Here is a 6000-nt window from a genome sequence, read left to right as displayed (position 1 = left end):
ACACCATTCAACTGAGGTGTTCCAGGTGGAGTTAACTGTAAGGCAATCCCACAGTCTTTGAGGTATTGATCAAACTCGTGAGAAAGATACTCGCCACCACGGTCCGAGCGCAGTTGTTTTAATCTTTCTACCCAAAGAGGTTCTGTACCCGATTCTCGGTATTCCTTGAATTTCTCAAAGGATTCACTTTTGTGCTTCATTAAGTAGACATAGCCATATCTACTTAAATCATCCGTGAAAGTGATGAAATACCTATAGCCTTCTCGTGCGGTGATTGACATAGGTCCACACACATCCGTATGTATGAGTCCTAATAGGTCGCGCGCGCATTCCAACACCTTTGAAGGAAATTCGAGTCATCTTACCGATGAGACATGATTCACACGTGCCAAATGATTGAAAATCAAAGGCCGAGATAGCTCCATTTTTGATGAGCTTTTTACGCGTTTCTCATTAATGTGTCCCATACTGGCGTTGCCATAGGTATGTTTGATCTTTGTCACCAACCTTTAACTTTTTATTCATTACGTGTAATATTTCGGTGGTCCGATCTAAAACATAAATTCCGTTCATGGAGACTGCCTTGCCATAAATCATATCGAGTAATGAGAAAATGCAAGAATTATTCTCTATTACAAATGAAAAACCAAGTTTGTCAAGTGCGGAAACTGAAATAATGTTTTTAGAAAGACTGGTACATAATAGCGATTATATAAAAATAACTCAAATCCGCTAGGAAGTTGGATCACATATGTTCCCCTCGAGACGGCAGCCACTCGTGCTCCATTCCCGACACGCAGTCCACCTCACCCTTTACGAGGGGTTCGATGTTTCGAGCCCCCGCACATGATTACACAGATGAGAACCATAACCAGTATCTAGTACCCAAGTTTCGTAATTTGCGTGGTTAATCTCAATCATATGAATAAAAGTAGAAGAGGAAGAAGACATACCAACAAATTTAACGCGACCGCTTTTATGTCCTCATGATAAACAGACATGTATGCCTCCAATGCCCACCTTCTTGGCAATGATGGCATTCCATGTTATCGGTCTTGCTCTTTGTCGCGCCCGATGAGTTGCTCGACTCACCAGCCCACTCTTACCCGACCCCGACTTCTTGAACTTCGGTTTGCCTACGCTAGGTTTGCACGAGCTTTGCCCTTACCCTTGCCCTTGTTTGACACAACGAGAACATCCTTAACTTCATGTCCTTCTGCCCGTACGAGAAGGAGTGCAGTTCATGGGGACGTTTCTTCAAATCATTCATATAGTAATTCGCTCTAAAGAGCGCAAAACCATCGTGGAGTGAATGAAGCATGCGGTCAATCACAATGTTCTCGCGATTTTACAATCAAGCGCCTCAGATCTCTCGACATTCTCAATCATGCCGAGAATGTGTGGGCTAACCGGTTGGCCTTTCGGAGTCTCGCATCAAAGAAGCGAGTGGTATGCTCATAGGTCACGATTCTCGGTCTTTGTCGAGAATTCCTTAGTGAGCGTGGTGAAAATCTTGTTTGCACCTTGGGCTATGAAGCGTTTCTGCAAATTGGATTCCATTGCAAAAATGAGTACGTTTTTAATCGCACCCGCTTCCATGACGAAGTCGCTATACTTGGAGACCTCGTTAACTCGAGCCGTGGGGCCCGGGGCTGGCGGGAGGGGCTCGATTAGATACTTGAGCTTCCCGTCGCATGGCGCATTCCGTAAATTCCGTGAAGTTTGATCCATCATTCTTCGCCTAGTAGACTGATTCATCTGATTCATAAAGATCCAAAGCCAGGACTCACGGTCCAATGTGGCACTTGGCATTGGGTCATCGAGGATGCCAATGTTATTAGCGCTTTAAAAAAAACGTGATCTACGCTGAAAAAGAAAGAAAAACAAAAACGAAATAAGCAACTCATCGAGGTGATTTAAGTCTATTTAAAATTCATTTTAATCGTGTAGACTCATTGCACTTGCATAATTGATCTCCCTCAAGAATAATACAAGTGATCCCAATACTCAATTTCCGTAAATTGATAAGCCAACTGTTTAGCTAGTTCTTCCGTAAGAACTCTTGGTCGATAGATTTCCGTAAATCCTATCTATAGTCCACCATAATCACAAGATCGTACGAGTGACCATAGTGTTGAGATAAAATAAGTCAATCAGTTCCAACTTACCCGACGTAGAAGGGGTCATATTATGCCTACCGACGAAGAAGGGATTCATTGGAGTTTGACCTATAAAGACTATTCTCAATTTTTGGTTATACGAGGAAGATCCCATCAACTTAGTTTTAATTCATTTTAAGTGAACAAATAACTAGCATTACGTGAATGAATTAACTTAGGTGATGGCTCAAAATGATCGTGTGACATGAGAATGTCATAGAAAACTAACGCGTGACCTCTATATGAGTCAGTTTTCATGCAATTATTAGGTGGTTTGGTTTTTAGGCGGAAAATGATGCAATCTATCGTTACGATAAAATAAATAAAAGAATGCAAAAACGTAAATAAAAATTCCTAGTGTGGCCTATCCTAGTAAAAAGAACATAATACAACTTTGGAATCCACCGTTGGACCCGAGAAGCTTGTCTTGATGTTCCATCTTGTCCATGCAAATGAAGTGAGCATCCGATCTCCATCTTTGGTCTTCTCAAAATTACAATTAAAATTTACAAAATATAAACCTATTTACATTCTAAATAAAAACTGTAATTATAAAAGAAAAAACAAAACGGAGATGCGAGATCTCAAAATACAACCAAGACCGTGTTCCATCATTACGGTAACACGTTCTACTAAGGCCACACTAAGTTACAACCGATTGTAAAAATAAATACGTAATTAAAAGCATTCAAAGCATTCAACAATAACGATAAATAAAATGCATCAACTAAATCAAATTTATTCGTGACATAATTCCGTAATTATGTTAAATTTATCCAAACCACCAAAGACAATTAAAATTATGTGATAAAACCGATTTAATCAACTTAATTTTAATTCATTACAACTGTTACTTTAAATCGCTTTAAAATAACTAAATGGTACGTGAGTGAACCATTTCACTATCAAGCGAGTGTACAACATCCGTATGATGTACATTTTATGGCCAAAAGAGAATTTAAAACAAAAAGAATAAAATTCAATGTCTTTAGCCAAAACGAAATCCTCGATCCAGGGACAAAAGTTCTCGATCGAGGAACAAAGGGTCGATCGAATGAAGCCGCCATTCGATCGAGAGGGTGCCAAACAAGAAGTACTGATCGACAGACTCGAGGTCGATCAAGGACTCATATTAGCAATATTGCTCGATCGAGTACGAGGATTTCTCGATCGAGCAAAGGGGGTTTTAAAAGAGGTCGATCGAGTGAAGCAGTGCTCGATCGAACGAAAAACAACATCGATAGAGGTCTCGATCGAGTAGAAAATTGCTCGACCGAGAGCAAAACATGCTGAAACTTTAAAAACCCTCGTGAAAACAGATTTGACGAAACAAAAACATATCAATTTTGATCAAAACCGCATCAAATAAATTTTAAAATGGTCAAAACTTGACATATTACTACAATCTCCGTATAAAATAACAATATGTAAAAATAAAACGAAAGCAAAAGATCCGCATGTGTAAACATGACACGGTTTTCAAAAACAAAAAACAACCGAAATGAAAATTCCAAATGCATGGTTTTCTCGACAAAACAAGATCGTCTCAAATCGTTTTTATTAAAAATCACAATGAAAAATATACGTGGCCTCGCTCTGATACCACTTGTAGGGTAATATCCGTATAAATCCCTTAAATTATAGGACTATAACGTAGATTCAGCATGTGATTATTGTCATAAAACATAAATACAAGAGAAACGATAAAGGTAAAGAATCAACCTCGGGTCCTAGTGCAATTCGGCAAAATGAACAGAAATCAACGTAGATTTCCTCCTAATTGTTGCACCCAAGACCGTCTGAGAATATGCCCTTGTGCTAGAATGTATTCTCTAATTGCCTTGCAATATTGAGAGAATTTGTTGTGAGTTTTACGAGATGTGAGATCTAGGTTTCAGAGGAAATTTTTCCAAAACCCTAGTTTGTGTGCAAAATGAATTGTCTAGGTCACAAAGGAGATGAGCTCTACTATTGTGTGTTTCGGCCAACCGTGGGTTTGCATGGGGAAGTGGGCTTCCACTTCCTCTTAATTTTACCTCGTGGTCCTAAACAAAAAATGCTAAATGTATATGACACGCTTTTATTATAAATCGTCATCGGTTATCGGTTATTAAAACATCAACTAATTACACGGATTAGCTGAAATATTAATACATGTCCGACAAAGACGATATTGTATAATTAATTCAATATACATCAATTTAAATATAATCGTTTATATTTAATTTACGAATTAACTGTTTAATTCGTTTTAGCCATTATTATTTAATCTGGATTAAATAATTATCTCAACATCGCGTTTGACTAATTATCAGTCAATGACTCCGACTAACTGCTTAGTCAACTTTGGCATCAACATGACTGTATTTTCATACCATCACATCTCTCAAACGTGTCCTATAGGTGTGACTTTTAGGGACCAGTTGATCACCGCCATCTGTATGACAATAACGTCAAACTTATCTAGCAAGCCAACCGTTATTGATAAACGTGGACCAACTGATTATAATACAAAAGTATACCCTTTGATCCTTTTAGAGATTTAAATGTTATTACACTAACTGTAAAGGACACCAGCCCCAACAGGATCATCTTGTTCTTTGCATCATAGTGTTCCTTGCGTCAAGGGTAAGATCTACATACCAATTTTATGCTGTTTCTTTGAGTTTGCTTAAAACCCTAATTGGGTAGATTTGGGGGTTTTGGGAGGGTTATGTTGATTAGGTGATAATTGTATGATTATGTGTATAGGAGAAGGGTTCGTAGAGGAAAGGTTTTGAGAAATTTTGCTAGATTGTCGATGTTTGTGTTGCATTCCGGTAGGGTTTCCTACTCGGTATTAATTACATAATGTATGGTGATTGTCTTTGTAGTTAGTGATTGTTGATTGATTCAGACGGTTGTGATTGTATATTGTTGATTGATTCGACGGTTGTGATTGTGTATTGTTGATTGATTCGATTTGGTTGTTGATGTTGTATTGTGATTGCTGATTGTTTGTCTCTAGTTCTCGAGATGCGTTCTCGGCTGAGTGGAGTCACTTGCGGGAGTGGCTTCACGCCCTAGTTTTGCCCTCCGTGGAACTCGCCACGGGAGGGGATGTACACATTAATGGGACGGGGTTATCGCTCGGTATGATGAGCGGGGCTTAGGTGGGAACGGCTGCGGTCCCCCATCGGCGGGCTGGTCCAAAGGGACGATCGGTGACGGAGATTAATTGGAGTGGGTGTGATTGTGTGTGTGACTGTTTGAGCTATGTTGTTTGTTGTGTTGTTTGATCATATAAATTGTGTGATTAGTACGACCCGTTTAAATGTTTTAAAAACAAAGGGTGATCCATTCGGGGTGGTGAGCAGTTATTGAGCGGTATGAGATGATGCGTATGGGATAGCCGGGATGAGTCACCACGTTGCGCTTAGAAGTCTTTCATTGTGTCCGACGCTTGATAGTATTTTGATAGTAGATAGTTTTGAGAACTTGTATTTCCTTTTATCAGTTTTGGTTTTGAACATGTAATCACTTAAACTATAATTACTTTTAAAGTACGTTTCTTTATTGTCTTATGATATTCATTGCCTCGGGCGACCGAGATGGTAGTATCCTTATACCTGAGTGGTCATGGTAAGGCACTTGGAGTATGGGGGTGTTACACATCTCTCCCCTGAGGAGTTGATTGGCGTTCCTAAGAATCGTCATAGTGACTGGATGACCGGAAAAGGTATTAGGGGCCGGGTTGAAAAAATTGTGACACGTGAAATGTTGCATTTAGCACACACGTATGTGCTAAACAACGAAGATGAGGTGCAACCTTATATTCAACAACACAAAGATGAGCTCAAAT

The sequence above is a fragment of the Silene latifolia genome, chromosome 5 (assembly GCF_048544455.1).
Source record: "Silene latifolia isolate original U9 population chromosome 5, ASM4854445v1, whole genome shotgun sequence".
Classification (NCBI taxonomy): Eukaryota; Viridiplantae; Streptophyta; class Magnoliopsida; order Caryophyllales; family Caryophyllaceae; genus Silene; species Silene latifolia.
This window is presented reverse-complemented; position numbering follows the sequence as displayed.